This window comes from Ictidomys tridecemlineatus, chromosome 8 (genome assembly GCF_052094955.1).
Source record: "Ictidomys tridecemlineatus isolate mIctTri1 chromosome 8, mIctTri1.hap1, whole genome shotgun sequence".
NCBI lineage: Eukaryota > Metazoa > Chordata > Mammalia > Rodentia > Sciuridae > Ictidomys > Ictidomys tridecemlineatus.
In genome coordinates, this window is record NC_135484.1 from 111,171,501 (window position 1) to 111,193,585 (window position 22,085).

At 42.0% G+C, this 22,085-nt stretch overlaps 1 pseudogene; it reads right to left on the bottom strand.

The window, feature by feature from the left end:
- Positions 1 to 11,987: 11,987 nt before the first annotated feature.
- Positions 11,988 to 13,033, bottom strand: LOC110597500 (calcineurin B homologous protein 3 pseudogene; annotated as a pseudogene).
- Between the last annotated feature and the right edge of the window lie 9,052 nt (positions 13,034 to 22,085).

The window sequence follows — 22,085 nt, forward strand, 5'->3', positions numbered from 1 at the left end:
TTTTTAAAGAGAACACGTAGGGGTCAGCGCAGTAGGCCCAGTTTATACAATTATCCTCTTAACCTCATGTTTCCACCACTCTTATCTCTTAGCTATCATGTCTAACTTAGAAGTGGTATATAAACAGACAAGAATATGTAGAAATCGCAAATAGCACAGGTTTAGAATATGCTCAAACAGTACGGAAAGGGTCTGATAGGGCAGACTGCCTTGAACAGATGCCCTCATGTCAAAAGTCAACAAGAGATGATTTTGTAGGAAGAGGGTTCCCTTCCCATGGTCTAACCTCTTGTCACAGATCCCTATTGGCTTAAACCAATCAGGAAATCCATAAGAGCAGTGATGTAGCTCATCCTGAACAGCATGTGGTACAGATAGCAAACGGGAGAAGGACAAAGTTCATCTACATTAGGCCATATGGGAGATGGCAAACACATGTTTTGGTTCCTTTTTTCCTTTTGGTACTTAGATGTGATGCTCAGAGCAGCAGTCATTTTGCAGCCTTGAGGCAACTTGCAGGTGAAAGCAACATGCTAAGGATGGTACAGCTGAAATATAACATAATCCTGAGTACTAAAACAGACTTCATCAGCCAGCCAGGCCCACCCAGATTTCCTTTGAGGGGGGAAAAAATCAATTTTATTTACTTAGGTCACTCTTTTAGATAGCTTTTATTTATAGCTAATACAATTCTTGATACTCCCCTACTCTGAATTTGCTTCATTGCCCCTACCCCTATTATTGCATCCTAGATGACATATGGCCTTTTGTTCCTCTTTGCCTTGTTTCCAGAATAATCTTTCTCAAATAGTGGTTCCCCCGGGAGGAGGGGAACTTGGTTTTTTATGGATTAGGACTTGGAGGAAACATAATTTTCCCTATATTGTTTTATGTTTTGGATTTCATACCAGATGTCCTCATCACCTAAAATGATTGAAAAGGTAGTTATTCTCTGTAAAATTTCAAACACTAGTTATTCTATCATGTCACTTTCCTCCAAGATTTTCCAAAGGGCATTTGGAATCCAGCTCCCTCCCAGTAATGAAACCTCATCAGTTTGAAGATGAGCCTTTTTCATATTAAGAGCTCTGAAGTGACACTCAGCCAATCACTGCTGGCCCGGAGGCTGCTGTGGTGCGGTTGTTGTCTCTCCTCACACTTAGATACTTGTTGAAATGGCCTGTAAGTGTCCTGTTGACTAAAGCATTGAGGGTTTATGGTAGTCCGGTATGTCATCAGAAAGGAGTATTGTCTGAAAATGTCTTTATTTTTTTAGATAAGTAAAATGCATCAAAATTTACAGAATGAGCATCAGAAGCTTTGGCAGAAAAAAATCAGACAATAATGGAGAACTCTGAAGAATATCACCAAGGCTCCTAGTAACCCAGAGGAATGCGAGACTCCACAAAAACCAACATCAACTCCCCCTGGAAATGGTTCCCAGAACTTAGGTTCAATGGGAAAGTTTTTAGTAACAAGTTAGACCTGGCTTACATTCTTAAACACTGGTATTAAGGTATAACTTACATACAGTGGAGTTCATCCATCGTAGATGCAAATGTCTGTACATTTTTAACAATTTATAGTCACAGATGCACCATGATATTTCCTTATGCCCTTGTAGTCACTCCCCTACCCACACCAATCTAGTTTCTATCTCTATTAACTTTTCTATAATGTCATCGTATTAGTTGTCTTTTTGTCACTGGAACCAAATTATCTCTCAAGAACATCTTAGAGGAGGAAAGACTTATCTTGGCTCATGGTATCAGAGGTGGAGTCTGGTCAGCTGTTGCCAAAGTGGAAACTTCATAGTGGAAAGCTGTGGCAGCCAGGAAAAATGAATCTTCTAGAATACAACCCCCCACAGATCTACTTCCACCAACTAGTCCCTCCTCCCAGTAGTCTATTCAGCTGTCAGGGAATTCAACCACTGATGAGGTCAAACTCCTTATGATCCCATCACTGCCTAAAAGCCCAGCCTCCATCTTGCTCTGAGGTCCATACCTTTAATGAGCTTTGGGGCAAATTCCCAAACCATGAAAGTCATGCAGCCTTTTGAAACTGACTTCTAACACCTAGATTATGTTTTTGCATCTATCATTGGATCATTGTTTAGTACTGTATAATAGAGCTATACCATGATTTGTTTACCCATTCACTACCCAATGTAGACTGTGAGGATTGTTTCTAGTTTCTGGCAATTGTGAGTAAATTCATAAATGTTCAGGCATAGGATTTTGTGTGAAGATGTAATTTCCTTTCTCATGGACATACACTTGGGAGTAAGATTCTGAGCCATATGGTAAATGTAGTTTTAAATTTTTAAGAAACTACTAAGCTGCTTTCCAAAGTGTGTGCACCATTTTTGAATTCCCACCATTGATGATTGAAAATTCCAGGTATTCTAAAGCCTCACTAGCTCTTAGTATGGTCAGCTTTAAAAAATTAGTCATTATGTTAGTTTGTAGTGGTATTACATGGTGTTCCTAACTTAATTATACATATTTACTGGATACAGTGTGATCATTCACTGTGTAACAATCAAATTAGGGTAATTACCATTTTTATCTTGACATTTTTGATTAACAGGTAATAGTTATACATATTTGTAGCTAGAGTAATATTTCAATACACGTATATGATGTGTACCGACGTTTCTATATCATTTTGTTTGGAATTTTCAAGCTCCTCCCCTAGTTATTTATAAAATACATAAAGATTATTGTGAATTAGTCATCCCAGTGTGCTATAGAACACCAGCATTTACTCCTAAAAGCTGTGCTTTAGTACCTGTTATTCACCACCTCCTCTCCCTACCCCATCTTTGTAATTTTAATTTGCTTTTCTGAGCTAATCCTGCTGGACATCTTCATCAGTTTTTTTTTACCACCCATATATCTTCTTTGATGGAATTTCCAAATCATTTTTAATGGTTTGTTGCTCTTCTTGAGTTATGAGAGAGCTTTCTGTATCTTGAGTATCCTTTATAGAATACGTGCTTTACAAATGGTGTCTCATTCTGTAGTTTGGTTTTTCATTTTAAGGTCTTTCAAAGAACAGAATACTTAAATTTTACAAAGTCCAACTTGTCAGGTTGTTTCTTTTATGGGGCATACATTTTTGTATCTCATCTATGAAACCTCTGCCAAACCCAAGGTCACAAAGATTTTCTCCAGTTTTCCTGTAGGAGTCTTATGGGATTTGATATTTACGACTAGGCCGATAGTCCATCTGTTTAATTTCTGTATGGTACAAGTGATGGGTTAATGTCCAATTCTTTCATTACTGTTTGTTGAAAGGAGTGTCCCTTTATTAAAAATCAATTGACCATGTAAGTTGTAGGTCTATTTTCTATCCACTTGCATTGATCTATTTCTCTACTCTTACCGGTCCATGCTATTTCAATTGCAAGAGCTTTAAAGTAAATCCAGAAATCAAGGAGTGTTTGTCTTCCAACTTTGTTCTTGTTTTTAAAACTGCTTTGACTAGTTGTTGCTTTGCTTCTCTTTATAAATTGTAGAATTGGCTCTTCTATGTCTAAAAAAAAATCTGCTAGGGATTTAGGGATTCTGTTGAATTCAAAGATCAATTTGGAAAAAATTGACATCTTAACAATATTGAGTCTTCTAATCTATGAATGCAGTCTAGCTCTCCGTTTATTTAGGTCTTTGACTTCTCTGATGTTTTATAGTTGTGAACATAAATCTTCTACATGTTCTGTTTGATTTCTCTCTAAATCCTTCATGGAATTTTGGGTCATATTGTACATGATATTTCTTTCCAAATAATTGTTTATTGCTAGCACATGGAAATAAAATCTACTTGTAAATTCACCTTGTATGGCAAAGTTAATGGAAGCTTTTATATTCTTTAGGACTGTCTATGTGAATAATGTCTGCCAATGGTATTTCTTCCTCTCTAATTTGTCTGTTTTGTCTTTTTTTTTTTCTTAGTATGCTGGCTAGACTTTCCAGGATCATGTTGAATAGAAACAGCTATTTCTCTTGTGTACGCAGGGTTGATATACTGTATATCTGTCTTAAGAACAAGAGTTCATTCAATAAAGAATACAATTAAAAAGTCACAATAGCAAGAGAACATTTTGTCGAACTTTATTTGGTAGAATTTTCCTTTCTCTGTCTTAAGTAGAAAAAAGCTTTTTCATTAATTATACAATAAAAAAAATAGAATAACAAGAGAACATTTAGTCATAATTGGTAGCTTTTTTTCGTTCTCAGTGACACCTAAAATAATGGCACTTTTTACTTTGGTGAATACAATGAGATCTTATCTTTACCATGGCCATATTGCTTATTTGTAGATGATGTGAATACTAGAATTACACCCAGTAGAGGCCCTCACATCAGGTTACATGTGCTTGGGGATTTTAAAGTTTATACCGTTACCATTCCATCATTTCATCTAGCTGAAGCAAGGGGTTTTAACTTAAGTCTAAACCAAGTCTACTGTTTGGGATCCCATAGGTTAAAAATGGTTGGCTAGCCAGAGATATGTATTAGGTTTGACCATAATAAACAGGCAATTCTCAAAAGACTTGAGAATTGTTTACAAGTTAGGACATTAGTCTGACAGTTTCATGATGCTTCCAGGAGGCACAAGGCTGGGGCGAGAGAGAAAGGACATTATCACTTACAGCAGGAAGCACGAGTTCAGTGTTTGAGCTTCCTGATGCCTACCAATGCCATGAAGCAGTGCTACCCTGGTCGCAGTAGGAGCTGAGCATACTATAGGTCTTGGGGCACCTTAGAAGCCCCAACCTTTGAAAACCTGAATCCTTAAAGAGGTTGCCAGGAAGCCTGCCTAACCACTACCCCACTGAGAAACTGTCTTTATTATCCTGGAAGGCAAACTGCTCTCTACCTCCCAAGACCATTTGTAGTACAGAAATCCATAAAAAAGAGCCTCTACTGCAACAATGAGGCCCATAGAGAATTGCATCCCAGCAGAAATAGCATCAGTGGTCCACTGGGAAACGTAATTCTCAGAGCATTCTGCCTGTTGTATGGCGCATCCCCACTGTGGCCATTTGCCTGTATGTACAACAAGACTGCTGCTTTTTTCCCCCCATGTTTTTTTTTTTTTATTGGTACATTATAGTTGCACATAATGGTGGAATTTATTGACATAATTGTACATGCGCACAGTATAATGATTGGCCAATATGACTCCCCAGCACTTCCCCCAACTTCCCTCCCAATCCCTTTTCTCCCATTGATCTCTCTCATTTTCGTGAGAATCTGCTCCTCCCGACAGCTTTTTCCTTTTTTCTCTAGCTTCCACATATGAGAGAACATATGAGCCTTGACCTTCTGAGATTCAACAAACCTGCCTTTGTCTAGACCCACAGTGTAACTACACTTCACAATCCTCTTTGCACTCCAGTTTGGCCATGTGATCTGACAGTGAAACAGATGACAGTGACATTGTCCTATCGAGGGAAATCTCCCCACACCACCCTCCATACCTCCTTCCTCTTCCCACCCCTTTCCTACTCTGCATAATCTGCAATTTCTTGTATTTAGGCAAAGATGATGGACTCACATGAAGACTGAATTCCTGAGTGGCTGCGTGGAACAGGCTCTACCCCTCCTACCCTCCAACCGCAGAAGGCACCAGCCATGATGGGAATGAAAGATAAGCTTCTGTCAGGCTTATGTGTGTGGCTTTATCAATGACATTAGCTTGTATTTCGTGTCAGACTTGATGGTACCATATGCCAGGCTTAAATGTGTCTCCCTACTACATGGGGCCTAAGCGGAGCACAAGTTTATCTGTTCACTTGTTTTTGTTTTGTTTTTTATAGTCCTGGTGTATGTTAACACAATTATTTTCTATGGATCTGGGGTAATTTGTGTCATATTTGAGGGCTCAAGGCAACACTATCCAGTGGTGCAGGGAGCGCAGGCATCTAAGCTAACTCTGGGAAGCAGTGGCAGGTGGAGAATCTTTCACTTGGCAAAGTAGGTCTTGGTCACTAACATCATTTGAGGACGGGTGTGGGGAAGATGAACAAGGGAAATCGTGTCTGCTCTGTTTGTTAGCATTTTTGACACATCCACTGACCTTCCCAGAAACAAGTCAGAGTTCAGCTCAGCCCACAGAAGTGATTAGTCCAGTTAGTGGCCAAAGTTAGGTAACCGGGACGCCAGGAACCCTGGCGACGAGATCCTCTCCATAACCCTTTCTATATTTTAGTGGGTCAAATCCTTCAGTGCCATGAATTTTTTTTTAATTTTATGGAAAAAGTTCATTCTCATTTTAAGGTATTAAGTGTCTGCTTAGATGCTCCAAAAACAGATTCAGTTGTTTTAATACAGGCCACGTGGCTTGCCAGACCTAAGGTATTTACAATGAGGCCTATGTTTCATCTCAACTTAATTTTTGTATGTGATATGAAAATTTTCTGTTTGAACCTCCATGGGAAAAGACTGGCCCCTGGTACAGAACCTGTTATCATACCTTCATACATATGTAGAAACGGAGGCTCTGCTGATTCAGATCATTGGATTCAATTTATCAAGCGTGTAAGTGGTTGAGCAAATCATTCAACCTAGGACTTTAGATTCCTTCTGCCTGCTTATTATGTAGAAATCTTGTGCATATATCCTGAGCCCTGGAGTAAGAGTCTGGTTAGAAAGTGGATAGAATATATCTATTTCTTCATCCTCCCAATCCATTCTTTTCTGTCTTAAGAACCAAGGTGGCCTGACACATCTTTGAAAGAAAAGGGTAAAATAGCCCAACCCTTTTTCAGATTCCCTGGCTGAAAGAAAACGGAAGTCTCAGAATTATTAGGTTTCATTTCAAAAGCAAGAGGGTAGATGTCCAATAGCTGTTGGACTTAAAGAACCCAGCTGGACTGACATCTGGAGAAAATGATTCTCGGGGCATGGAAAATATCAAGGAATATCAGATTTCTGAGGCTGGTGTGGACTTTGAGACATTTGTTGCTATCAAGCCTTTATAACTTGCCACACATGTGGCAATGTCTTCATATATAAAATAGAGCCCAGGAAACCCCTGTCTATCACTGTCCCTCCGAGTTTTATATGGCAGTATTGTACCCTTCTCCTTTCTCATTTGCTTTCTCTTTCTCTTTGCAGCACACCAGACCTCGCCTGCTGGCTCATGTGTATGCACCCAGGCGTCTCTGCCTCCCCATCAGCCGTCTGAGCTCATCTGAACATTCAGTCTCTGAACCCACTCCACTTTATCAGCTCCCTTCCAAATTCTCCTCTTCTTCCATCCATCACTTCAAACACTCTATTACCCTCGACTTGAATCTTGCCCAGTTCTCCTTACAGAGTGTGCACCTGGAAAACCTCCAACTTTGGATCAATCTAATCGCTCACTCTGCACTCTCACCCCTGCCTACTGGGACTGCTGGAGCCGATCTTAAAGCAAGGAGGCTTGCAACCAGTATAGATGCCTCTCTTGCAAGCTCATCAGAAGGCTCGCCTCACAGTCACACCTTAGCAAATCTTCTGACCTTTGCTACTTGTGGGTTACTCAGATAAGAGTGTAGATGTTTGTTGGTGGACTTCTAGCATCCATTCTCCCCTTTCCCAGACTTTCAAGGAAGTACCTTTTCCCCTCTCTCAATGAGGCTGTTTGGGCAGGTTTGGGTACTTGGCACCGATGGGCTTAAAGCCAGTCAGGCCATGAGACAGAGGAGACAAATGCAGGGATTTCTGAGAAACACGTGTCTCCTCTCCTGCAGGATCCCTAGGGGACACTCTCCCTCTGGATGTCACAGTGTGAGTATGATAACTACGGCTGCTGAAACCCATGGATCTGGGGAGGACAAGAGAACCACAGGTAGCACAATCTGGATGATCTCCTGAGCCCAGGGAGCGATATCTGTCTACACCCAGGTTTGCCTTCAATCTTTCAAAGATATCAGCTAATTGCTTTTCTAAAATAAGTTAGGATTTAGGCAAAGGAAAGCTTAACACAAACTGATAACCCATTCCAAAATTTTATTTCCATCCCTGAATCTCCCTTTTTGACTACACCCACAGCAAATGATTTTGCCTTCCCCTCAAGGTGGAAATGCAAGTCATCTGGCTTACTTTGCTGATGCCTTTAAGTGCTTTGGAGTCTGAACCTATCTTCCTCCTTGTCTTTTCCTCCTCTGTCTTAGAAACTGGGCTTGTGTATTTTTACCTTTGATTTCAGTTGGAGTGCTTATCAAAAACAGCCCATAAGTGCTCTCAACTCTGCCTTCTCATTGTTCTCTCCTCCTCTGCACAATTTCTTGGAGGAAGGGAATGTCCTACCACAAAGACTTTAGCTGGTGGGTGTAGGTGAATGACAAACCATGGACTCTTCAAGGATTTGTACGTCGTTAAGCAGTTAAATGCAGAAAGGAGCTCAAAACAGGCCTGGGTGGAAGACGTGGATTGACAGGCATTCATCATCACAGCCACTGAAGTTGCTGGGACCACTCGGTAAGTGTGGGGGTGGGGGAATGAAAGAGGGTTATGGTGAAGTTTGGGAGGCCATGGATACTTAAGTGGAAAGGGCATCTTTGAATGAGACCATGGCAGAAATATTAGCAGTGAGAGGAAAACTAGGGAAAAATTCTATTCCAGAAGCAAAGAGAAACGTGTTTCCCAGGAGGAAAGGGTTAGTCAAGTGCTACCAGGAGATCAAGAGGACAAAATCATTGGACGCGTGATAGTCTTGGGAGTTTCAGAATGACAGTTTCTGTGGCCATGGGTGGGTAGGAAAGTAAATAGGAGGTAAGAGAGAGCAAATGCCGACTATATTTTTCTTTCCATTCAACTGTCTTAGTTTGGATTTCTCTAAAAGCAGATCCTAGACAGGTACTTGAGTCCTGCTACTTTATTTGGGAGGAATGCTACAATGACAGGTGGAGTAAGATAAGGGAGGTAGGGAAAAAGGCAGCCAGAAGGGGCTTTATACTTTGGAGCCTTAATTTTTCTAGATCCCCTGAGAAACTGAAGCTGTACCAGGTACCCACCAATGTCCATGCCCTGTTGGTGCAGGCTGCCTCTGCAGGCATGCTTTCCACCAGTGCTCATGCCCCTGTGCTTACAAAGCATAGTTCTTGAATGGAAGAAACCCTCAGAGTGCAAAGAGCAAGAACCAACTGAGCTGTGGAGTCATCCACCCTCCATAAACTCCAGAGAGCCAGGGGGAGGGTGTTAGCTGAGTGCATGCACACCAACCCCACCCAGGACCCTTTTATTCTTTCATTGTCACAAGGCTAAGGTCATGAAAGGGGCCTTTGGAAAGTCTTTTCAAGGAGATATTAGCTAGAGTCTTCAGTGTAATAAAGTAGATGGAAATACAATGTGCCCAAGGGGTAATCCTTGCAAAACAACAGAGAAGGGACTGGTCCAATTGACTTATAGATAAGCTTTTCTCGGCTTCACTTTCTCTTCCTGAAATGGAGGCCAGAATCAGGGGTGAGAGCAGGGAGAGATGTAGCAGTTACCCCAGAGCTCGCCCTTTGACCCTTGGTTGCATAAGCTGGGGAGGGCCACAGTCAGCACCTTGTTAGGCCATACATTTTTTTTTCTTTCCACAGCTGAGCTGTATGCTCTGTTAAAACAGAGCCCAATGTCTTGACCTCTTTTCCTGCATACACCTGTACGGGCATCGTTCCTCCACATTTATTGATCATGAACCATGTGCCAGGGGAAAAATTGTCCTGAAAGTAAAAAAGGATCCTTGGGCCCAGACAGGAAATTACTGATTCCAGAACTGTCAATCAACCTTTAAAAAAAATCTGAGGTTTATAACATGTCTGGACACATAGTGGAATGATTCATATAGTGAAGCAGGTTAATACATCATTTCAGTTTCTTGAGTGTGTGGCAAGGTGACAAGAGCAGCTAAAACCAACTTTCTAAATTATTTTTGGAAATACTAGGTATGGAATCCAGGTCCTCACATATACTAGACAAGCTACACCTACCATCCCTAAAATCTACTTATTTTAAAAATGCCTAATAAAATCTTACTACCTTAGTCCTCATGTTGCAATCAAATCTCTAAACTTGTTCATCCTCCATTCTATGATTGTGTATATGATTTTGTATCCTCTGATCTACATCTTCCCATTTCCTCTTCTCTACCTGTGGGAAGCCATTTCTGACACGTGATTGGGTGGCTCCCGTTAAGGGTCTGAGGCGCTCTGGCTGTGTCGGAACTTTCCCGGCCCTTTCCTGATGAGAGAGCCCATCCATGTGGGGGTGTGCGTGACCACTGACCCGGGGGCCCAATCACTGACCCTGACCTTGGAGTGCAGCCCCCCTCAACCTTCATTGGATGGAATTCTCCCCTGAATCTCTTGTTCCCCAATAAAAGGCTACTCCCAGGCGTGTTCACTCTCTCTCTCCTGCTAGCCCTGAGTAATCCTTGCTGCCCTGCTGGGCGGTTAGAGGAGGGAACCAGAGAGGGGAGCCGTCTCGGACCTGGCAGTAGAAATAAGGTAACTGAGTCTGTGTGTTTTATTTCGATCTCTGCTAGCTTTTATGCCAAGAACCTCATTAATGAAACCATTGCGCTGGCCGCATGGTGGAATCTACCCATGGTATATATAAGTTCATTCTCCATCTCTGTAGTTGATTTATTTTTCAAATTATTCAGCATATAAGTGAGATCATGTGATACTTCAGAAAGTTGTTGTGCCAGCAGGCAATGATTGCTTCCTTCCTCTCTCCTGACTCCCAAGAGTCAAAGATACCATTGCCCCCTTTGATTGTGAAGAAACTGAGGCATAGAGGGATATACTCACCTGTCAGAGCCACATATCTGGTAAGCGCTGGAGATAGCATCTGACCCTGAGCATCCTGGTTCCAGAGTTAATGCTCATCATCACTGCCCTATGCTATCTACCCCTCCACCTTGGAAGGGTTGCAAGTTCCCTGGCCTACTGAGCCTCTCCAGGAGTGGGGGGCCTTCTGGAAGCACAAATGGTTTTCTTCTGAGGCTTCCCTTATGCACATCAGTCCTGATCAGTCTTTGTATTCACGTAACCTGCACATGTGTAGAGACCCCCTCCTCTGAGCCAGGCTTGCATTATCTTTCTTGTGGTGATAAAGAATGTAATGTGATTGTGGGAGACACTGCCCATATAGGACACCATCCCCAGACCATACAGGATAGTACAGCCTGGTCCAAGTACTGTTGTCCTGCCCTTACAACCAAGCAGGATGAGGGTCAGCCCCAGACATCTTCCACAGTCATGGCATCAAGTCCCTAGGACTTGCAACATCATGCCTGTATGCTTCCAGGAAGGATTTAAGATGCGTAGCATCAATTATCCATAGTGAGAAAGTTGAGTTCATAATTTTTCTATAAAACCATTCCTTAATAGACAAATGGTTCTTAAACGATACTATTTCTGCATAAGTGTCAATTAAATTACTTCTTAGAAGTAATATTTAAATTCAACTTATAGGCAGAGATAGGTTCAACTGCTATCACTTCTTAATTGATCTTGGCTTTTGTGCCAGTCCTGTGAGGACCCAGAGGACACACTCAAATTGGGGAGAGATTAATAAAGTGAGATAAAAGTGATAACTGGGTGTAGGGAGCCCCCAAGGGAAAGCGTGACCTCCTGGAGGCAGTAATTGCACATGAGTGTCTGCTTGGGATATGGGGTGTACATTCCTAGGCTGAAGGAGCGAGGGGAGGAGATCCTATACTGCATCCAGGAGGAAACAGGGCCATGTGGGGAGGATCTTCCCCCCCTTCATTAACAAACCTCCTCCTTCATTAACAAACCTCCTCCTCCTTCATTAGTAAATCTTCCTCCCCTTTCATTAACCTGTTTTTTAAATTGTTAGAGACAGATAAATAAAAAGGCGAAGTCCCTTTTTATTTATGATGAGCATTGACTATTTATAGGACCTGCAGCAAAAGGCTATCCACCAGGCCTCAGCTGTTCCAGGCCACGTGGAGGCTGTCCCCTCACAAACGGTGGCTTCTGTCAGGTCAGTGGCAAAGGGTGATGGTTTCCATGTTAAGGAAGCCAAGGTGCATCTTGGTCTGGAGGTCAAGTCCCTGCCAGATTTTCAGGAAGTCCTCAAAAGTGATCCCCTCGTGCACCTGATGGGGTTCCATCTGCCCCACATCACCTTCCTTTGTGGCCCCATGTGCCATGGAGCACACTGACACTTCTCAGTATGGGATATGGCAGAAGCTCCTCAAACACTTCACATTTCAATATTCTTCCAGCATGATGCGGCTGTCACTATGGAGTCCTACAAGTGGAACAGAAATCTCGGCTTCTGAGACGGCTCAGAGAACCCTTCCTTGCTCGTGGTGGTCAATAGGCTGAAATTAGGATGCGAAGGTCAAGAAGTCCTCAAAATTGCTCTAATCAGCCAGGCCTCTGGGCCCCTCCCACTGATTCTTATTAAAGAAGGCGGGGCTGATTTTGAATGGGCTCTGGCTACGCTCCAGGTTGGGGGGGGCGGCGTGTTGCAGTTCTCCTTGTAAATGGTGGGCTGGTCTCCCCTCAGATGCTTAAACTTCCAGGGGAGCAGCTCCATTTGCTCCGATGAGAAGCTGGTCTTGGCCTTGAGCTTCTGCAGCTCCTTGGGCACAGAATGGGCAGTACTGGTGGTGCATGGCCAGCCAGGGTGCTGCTGGCCAGAGATGTAGGCAGCTGCTGAGGCCCGAGGTCTGAGGTAGGTTGCATTGTGGGGACAAATCTGAGTCTCGGGCCCAGGAGAACCATCTTGAAGGAAGCAATAACATTGAGAGACGCAGCCACCCAAAGAAAGGGCCATAAGCCTGATGCCCCCACATCTCTTCTCCTCCCTCTGGTCTCTTGCCAGGTCTCCCCACGGCACCAACTCAGAAGCCATAGGATGAAGTTCATCCCTGCAGGGCCGCCTTCTGAGCCCAGAGCAACGTGGAGAAGGTGGAGTTTCTGGATGCACACCCTGTGGCCAAAGCAACTGAGTTCTTAGCATCAAGGAGTTTCACGGTGCAGAGTCTGCCCCCATCACCCATCTTCAGAGGAAAAAAAAAAAAAATCTTCCAGGTCAAGACCAAAGAAAAACAGCTGTAGACCTTGATCTTTCCTGGGGAGAGAACTAGAAGTAGAAAAGGAAAGTGTACAACTTTCTTGCTGATGAAACAAGTTGATCTTAACTCCCTTTGGCTCAGTTTTGTATTACTGAGACTGTAGTCCTTTGGATGTAATTCCAGAATCCAAACAACTTCTAAAATCTGAAAGCATTTCTGTACTTCAATGTCAGCATGGCATGACCTTCTGCTGCGAACAGTGTGTAAACATTATCTGTGGGGAGTCGCTCTGAATGACCCACGCCTTCCAGTCCTGAAGCAAGAGGCTCCGACCAATCACTACATTTCATGGTGACTTGGGCATTGTTCCAGCCTGGGAAGTAGAAGGTATGTCTGACCCCTGCCTTATTTGAGTGGCTTCTCCTCCATAAAAGGGTTCAGCCAGTGCTCGCTATCTCTTTCCATGGACCCCTAAGATCAGAGGAGCCATCACAGGACCCACAGAAAAAGGAATCTCTGTCTCTGTGTGATTATTTCGTGCAGCCCAGTTCACCTGGAGTGACCCTGAGTGTTTTAGTTGTGAGAAATGCGACAATTATCTATATCACTTGTTGTGAATGTTTTCTTCCAGAAAATTTAATTGACTCCTGGAGGCTTTTCTAGTCTCTGTCATAGGTGCTGTGTCCATCCACTTTCACAGATGCATTCATATATGTACAATATTCAATATGATTTTTCAAAACTCTGAAATACTTCTAAATTCCAAAAATTTACCTCAGCCTTCATATAAGAAATTTGGAACTCCTGATCTCATTCACTTCAACTCCATAATATTATTTTTTAATAAATCAGATTATATTTTACATTTAGAATAATAGAATTTATTTACCTAAAACTTGGCTTTGGCATTGATAAAACAAAGTTCTTTATAACTCAACCCTAGTTTTTTTAGGTATTCCTCTGCCCCTCTTAACTGTGATGTGACACTGTGGAAGACAACAGCATATTGTGCAGAACAGCAGGAAAGATAAGAGACTCAAAGGGATACTGGAAGAGACTTTATAAAGGGTCTATGTGCAGGAATGCAATTAGGGACAAGGACACTTGCAGAGCATAGTGCTTCAAGCTGGATTCTGGAGCTGGACTTTCAGATTCCAATCTCAAGCCTTGCCACTTCTAGCTATGTACCCTTAGACCAGTTTTTTTCTTTTTTTGATCCTGGGGATTGGACTCGACTGCCGCAGTCCGGCTGCAGCAAACTAACCGGGGGTGACGAGAAACTTGTGTACATTGATACATCAGGAGTGGGAGCCGTTTATTGTAGGACAGGAGGGGTATATATACATTCCACACAGCTTATCTTAATTAACATAAAATAGATACAGCAGTCAACCAATAAGGAATCTCCACATTGGCGTTACTTCATAAGCCACTCCCTCTGCAAAATGCCAGGTGCCATCTTGACTTGTTTACAGACCCTAACACTCGACCACTGAGCCACGTCCCCAACCCTATTTTGTGTGTTACTTAGACACAGGGTCTCACTGAGTTGCTTAGTATCTTGCCATTGAACTACCTATTCTCCTGCCTCAGCCCCCGCCCCCGCCCCCAAGCTGCTGGGATTTCAGGAGTGCACCATGGTGGTGCCTGGCTCTAGACAGTTTCCTTAACTTTGTTTCATCTTGGATTTTCATAATACAGCAAGTTTGGTTGCATTTTTTAAATTTGTTTTGTTTTTGACAATTGCCACGTTATGAAACAGGTAAAAACAGGCAGCTTTCCCTTTGGCATATGAGGAAAGCAGAGAACTTAACTGACCCAAGATTAGGCAATACTTTTGTAGCAAGTGAGGACTGGCAGTCAGATCACCCCACTGCCAAGTCGGAGCTTTTCCTGATTCGTTATTTGCCTACCCACAAAGGCTTACCCCTCCCTAGCTGCTCCAGGAGGGCAAATCGCAGGTTCTGGCCAGTTCAGTTCTACAAGCAGGAAGACCTTCTGGGATATTTCCCAAAAGGTTAACTTTGATCTTATATCCCCACTCAAAGCTGGTTGGAGTAATTATCAATCACACGACCCAGACTGTGTAACCGGATCTTGCTTTCAGAGGAGGTCCTAGTCCAGCCCCCACTTAAGGGAAGGGAACAAAGCCCTGTCTTTTCATTGAAGACCTACCATACACCAGGAGGAGATCAGCAGGACAAACAGTTCAGGGTGGTTTCATAATAGGATTACAGGACCGCTGAGAAAGATCTAGAAGATCTGTCTCATGGGGCCCTGTTGGGACCCATCCTCCTGGGCAGTCCCTGAACCTTCTAAGTCTTCCCCCCTCATTTCCATACCTACCTATCCTACTTCCTATTAATGTGCTCAGCAGCTACCTATTTTAGGCACATAATTAAACTAATTAGAGCTGAGGTATTCATGGTTTGTAATGAACCCGTGGATCCCTTATAGGAATCACCTAATTATAATAAAAACTGTTTTGATGGACCCCAAGGAACTAATCTCTTCAAGTTCTTTCATATGGGAAAAGATGGTTTCAGTGACTGTGGTAAAGGACCCCTTGCCCCCTAAACAGTATCCTAACACATAAGCAAGTGCTCTGTTGTTTTTATGATTGACTTCCCAACAAATTTGAAGACCAGTTTTTGATTTCTAATCCGAATCCTAAATGGGGGCAGGGAGACATTATAGGCAAGAAGGTGGAAGTGAAACACAGGGCTAACTGCCCAGCATGGGGCTCATGTTGAACCTGGTCGGCCATGAAAGAAGCCCTGAAGCCATCATCCCCATGTTATCTCCTTAGCTAAGCTGGAAGCCACTCCAAGATTCTAGGGAATGGAAGAGAGGCATGTATTTGTTCCACTCTATTTTAATAGTTTGAAGGGACGAGTGGACACAGCAGTTATGAAAAACTATTAGGCCAGATGCAGTGAGATATGCCTATGATCCCAGCTACTCAGAGGCTGAGGCAGGAGAGTCACAAGTTTGAGGCCAGCCTGGGCAACTTAGTGAGTCTATCTCAAAATTAAAGGGTTGGGGAGGCAGCTCAGTGGTAGAGCATGCCTGAGTTTAGTTCCACAAAACAAAATCCCATTGTTAGTATGCTTCTGGGTGTCCAGAAGACATAGGGATATGTATTAAGGCAACAATGATCAAACTTTTTGTCTCAAATTTTTTAGTTTAAAATCTAATTGAAAAATAATTGTATTTGTAATATTCAATGTTTTGAAATATATATGCATTGTGGAATGGCCATAATGCATATTGTATTTTGCATTATCTCATTTTTTTGGTAGTAACAACCCTTAAAATCTACACTTGGGGAATTTTCAAGAATACACAATTATTATAGCAAACACATCATACAATAGGTATCTTGAAACGTTTAATATTAATTGGCTATATTACAGCTATAATATTACAAATTAAAGCTGAGAAGTCTTTAAAATACTTAACTCATTTAAAATGCCAATAATACCGATTACACATTAACAGAATGCTTTTATTAAAGTCACTTTTCCAAAACAAACTAGGAATGGCTTTTACTTAATTTTTGCAGATGTCTTTAATGTGCGGTTTAGCAGAAGGCAGCTGGATTCTCATCTCTGCTTTTGCATGCAGCCTCATCTAGAATCGCCCCATTTTGTAGCCCCTGGAAAATTCCCCTGAGAAAGTCATAAGAGCAGGAAAGTGGAAATGGCAAACAATATCTTTCTGTTATTAGGAAAATCGTTTTGACCTTGGAAATCCAGCTTGAGAACAGCTGAATTAGAGATTTTTAGAAATGTTCTTAATTTTACTGACAGACTCAAAACAAGAGAATGCTGAGCCCTGCATGTCATGGTGCTGGGACTATGATTGACAGGGACCCAGGCTGCCATGACTGTTCCAGCCTGCAATGGGAGTGACAGGATGAAGAAAACCCTAAGCCTTGTCCAGGAGAATGGAAACCTGAATGATACATTAGAGTGTGAGGGAAAATTTGCTCCTATGGCAAGTTCATCTTACTGCTCACAAATATCTGCTTCCTCTATTGATAAGACTAAACTTCTTTTCCCTTTGAAATTAGATGTGGCCACGTGACATACTTCAAACGGTAATATGTGGCAAGTTCAGGAAGAAGCTCTAAAACCATTTGTTCTTTGCCACTCTTTTCCCCTCTTGGTAACCATCCATGTTGTATGCAGATATTAACTGCTCCATCAACCTGGGACCCTGAGAGACAACAACACTGATGGGAAACAAAGTCCCCAGCTAGCCCTTGCTGGACACACACACAAGTGAGAGAATCATCCTAACACCTCAACAGCCGAAATCTACAAGTATTGACAATACAATTTGGACCCTCCTGACTGACACAGCCACCTCACTGGAGTGGCAATCCAAGAATATGGAAACCACTCTTACTGGGAGCATACAGTTCATTAAACACCACACCAGGTGCTCTGATTGCAGATGATTTAGATTTGGCACCAGGCTTATAATGCAGAAGGTATGAATTATATCACTCTGTTGTAATGGCCACTATTAGCAATGGACATAAAGGAAAATTTTTGACTTGGGGAACCAGCAAGAACAGATGGCAGCCAGGCACAGTGGTGTGTGCCTGTAATCCCAGCTATCTGGGAGGCTGAGACCAGAGGATCATGGGTTGCAGGACAGTCTAAGCAAGTTGGCAAGATACTGTCTCAGCAGAATTTTTAAGGGAACTTTGACTGACAAATGATCAGAAATCCCATCCTAGATCTTTTTGGAGAGTTAGGAGTTTACACATGTGGGGAGAGAATGGATGGGGTATAAGGAGCAAATATCTCAATCAGTGAAAGAACAGATTACTAGAGGTGAGTTGTGAGGTGGAAGTTAGATCCTATTTTTCTGATCTAGACTCAGATGTCTTGTAGCACACTTTCGTCTTGCTGTGTTGATTATAAGCAAGTTACAAACTGATGCCAGGGGAGGATTAATTTGTCATCTTTTTGGAGGAAAACAGGTTCTAGAATAGCAGTGAACTATAGAGAGTATTCACATGCGACTATTGACACAAAAATTAATTTGAATTTAAAATTCAATTCCTCGGTTACAGTAGTCACATTTTGAGTACTCAACAGCCACAGGAGGACTCGGAATATTTCCACCCTTGCAGGTTCTGTTGGGTGGCAAAGCTCTAGAAAAACTTGTGAGAAAGGAGTTACTATTGCCATCATTCTGCAAAAGAGCAATCAGCCATGAGACTTAAACTTGGTTATACTTGGGAAGATAGACGACAATGCTGCAGTGATTCCCATAATGTCTACAAGGCTTGTCAATAACTGCTGCTATTGTGGAAAGGAGAGCTCTTGAACAAAAGAGGGCATAGAGAGGGCTCCAGGGGCAGAATAGAGGGACAACAGGAGGAAAATACAGAGGGTGATTTCTGGACCAGGATGCCCCATATCTGGGAGGCACAAAGGTATATATACAATACTATGCATCCAATTTCAGAGGTCTCTAGATTCCCCACCCCCACTATATATCCAAGGACTCTTCAGATCAAAGTCCTTTTCTGGTCTGTGAGCTCCAATGCCTGGGGATGTGGAAGTAAATCTCTATCACAACACTTAATCATGAATCCATACTGGGAAGTGAAGGATGGAAGACAGGTGGGGAGGGAACAGGTGGTAGAACAATGAGAGAAATATTTATCAATTGGCCAGGGACCAGACTACTAGAGTTTATAGTGTGGTAAATCTTTGAAATGGGTCCCTAAAGGCAATCTTATGACTTCACATGGTAACTTAAAGGATCAGTCCTAAAGATAATCACCATATGTTGACAAAGAGATATTTTTGCTCAATATAAATAAGAATTTTAGGAAAGCATTTAAGATGGGAATATCAGGAAGCCAGTGAGTCTACCTGCACTAGATGTGTCAAAATTTGCAATATTATAGAGATTTTATCTTACAAACTCACCTGAGTAAGCTTTAAAGGTCTTGTTCAACACCAAAGTTCCAAGTGTCTATAACAGGTGAATTCATGGAGAAATTTCCAAAGTGGTTGTGCAAATTTGCAGTCCCACCTGACAATGTATGAGTATACTTACCCACCCCCATCCTTGCTAGCATTTATTATGAATGTTCTTGATGATTGCCATTCTGGAGTAAGATGAAATCTCAATGTAGTTTTGATTTGCATTTCCGTGATTGCTAGGAATTTTGGACCTTTTTTCCTATATTTATTGGCCACTTGTATTTCTTTCCAGAAATGTCTATTTAATTCACTTTCCAGCTATCCCACTGAATTGGGTTACCCAGCTATCTCACTCCTTGATACTTATCCAAGAGAACTAAAATCGGCACACTATAGTGATACATGCATGTCAATGTTTATAGCAGCACAATTCATGGTAGCCAAGTTACAAAACCTGCCCAGGTACCTGCCAACAGATTGAATAAAGAAAATGTGATAGATATGCACAATGGAGTTTTATTCATAAAGAATGAAATTACATAAATTGCTGGTAAATGGATAGAACTGGAAAACATCTTACTAAGTGAAATAAGCCAGACTCAACGTCAAGGGTCAAATATTATCTCATATGCAGAAACTACAGAGAAATAAGGAATTAAAAATGTGTATGTGGGGGATCCACAAAAATGGGAGAACAGTGGAGAAGAGAAAGACTTGGGGCGGGGGGAAGAGAGATGGGAAAGGGGAGGAACTGCAGAAAGAAATTAGCCAAATTGTGCTCATGAGCTTGTATATTGAATACATCATAACAAATTCCACTTTTATGTATATAACGCATCCATTGAAAAATGAAGACCAGTAAGTAAAAGTGAAAGGGTAAAGTTTCTAAGCTGCAAAGCCTGAGTTAAAATGTAAAAGACCAGGCATTGTAAAGTTTCTATGCTGCAAGGCCTGAGTTAAAAAGTGAAGGACCAGGTATTGTTAAGTTCCTCTGCTACACCCAGAACCTGAAATTCCTGAGGCAGTTAAGACAATGCCCTACTGGCCATTTAGCTAGGGCCCTGTGCAGCTTGTCACTTAGGCATACAGGGCCCGAACCAATCAGTTTGAATGTGTACCCCGCTTAGGAGTGACCAATCACCCCTGCCCAACCTGTTCCTGCCAATGAATGTGCTAATCATGTATGAGAGTTGTTGTCCAATTTCCTCGCGCCTCATGCTGATTTGTTCTGATGTATGCAAAGCCCCCGCCCTCCCCAAAAAGTGTACTTAAGCACTGCTCGATCCCTCGGGCTGCTCTCCCTTCTTGAGTGAGCACGGAACCCCAGCGCGCTGGAATGGATCCCCAATAAATCCCCTTCTGCAATTGCATGAGTCAGTCTCTTGGTGGTCTCTTCCTCCAATGCTTACAAAAGAAAAGGGCGGACCCTTACAAAAGAACAGGGAGGGAAGAAAGGAGGGAAAGGGAGAGAACTAGGGAGTGAAAATGTAGCAAAAAATACTACATGTACATATAAATGTGTCAAAGTGAATTCCACCAATATGTAGAATTATAATGCACTGATAAAAACATTTTAAAGAGTTATCCCTTCCCTTGGGCCTATTGCAATTTAGATGAAGAGTTTGGAATCTAGAAAAGTTTCCTGCAGCTGGAGGCAGTTTATGGGCTCAAAAATGTGAGATGCCTTTGGAAGGCATAAGATTGACCATAATTACCTTTAGTGGTCTGTCTAGTCCCTGGCCAGCAGGGATACTTCTCTCATTTTCCTATAACCAATTCCTTGATCCCAACTGTCTTCCATCCCTCAATCCCCAAAAAGTTTCATGATAAAAACACTTATCTAAGTAAACCCTAAGAAAAATGATACATTTCCCTTAGCCTCCCTCTTATAAAGACACTTAAAACAAGAGGCTATGTGATGGAAGCAATCACAGAAGATGCTACACTATTTGAAGGAGGGAGAGGTACATGAACTAGATACAGGAAAAGGCAACTAAAACACTAACAGAACCCTTGGAAGTAGTGTGTCCTGTCAGCATATCTTGATTTTTGTTCTGTTAAGACTTCAAACTTCTAGCCTCCAGAACCGTAAGAGAATATACTGTTTTAAACTATTTGTGGCAGTTTGTTATAGCAGTCATAGGAAACTAATAGACCTGATTAAAAACCAACACAGATGTTCTACTTCCTTCAAATTCTAGGGATTTGCTGCTGTATTAAGTTCATTTTGTTAGATGAAAATGAGGTCCTTCTTGCCTGAGGTTGAGAGCACTCGTGAGGGTTCTTCAGGCCTCATGCATTTTAAATATGGTGGCTGTCCTCACTCCCAACTCAGTTCTGCTGAAAAAATTCAGACCCATTTAAGTGGGCAGAGTTTGATCAGTCCTCCGTGGGGCCTCAGGCCCCTTGAAAATAGATTGTCAGACCTATCCCACCAGTTTCAAACAGATTGGACATAACTACTTCTACCATGTGTTGTCTGAACTTTGTGTATTATATGAGAAACTCGGCCTGAATCTAAAGCTAAAATCATCCCAAGCTTTCTGATAGCCTCTCAGCATTTGTAAAAGTTATAGTCAATTATTCTTTCCTCCCTGACTAATCTCTCAATTCTTCGAGACCGGCATCATGCCACTTCCTAATATGCACTGGCAGCAAGTCTGTTCTGATAGTTTTATTCTGCAATTCCATGATAATTATGTTTTGGATATAAGGGACAGAGTGTTTTGAGCATAATGCTGCTTAGTATTTAAATTCATTATTAAGTATGCATTATCATCCAAAATATCAAAAGACTTTTTTTCAGAGACTTTCTGAAACCACCACTATTTCCTTTGACACATACTGAATCTTAAGTGTATCGTTGTTGGAGCTGGATTATTCTCAATTTGAAATCCAGTTCTGACACCTATCGGGTATGTGCCCTTATGAAAGTTGCTGAGCCTCCCTAAGCCTGTTTCCTCACTTGCAAAATGAACACTCTATTGATGCCAGCATTGTTGTCTTCAATGATGTTTACTATAGTGCCTGGTGTGTAGGAAGCATTCCAAAAGCCATATCCACTCCTCCTTTGACTTCTTCTATTAACACCTTTTC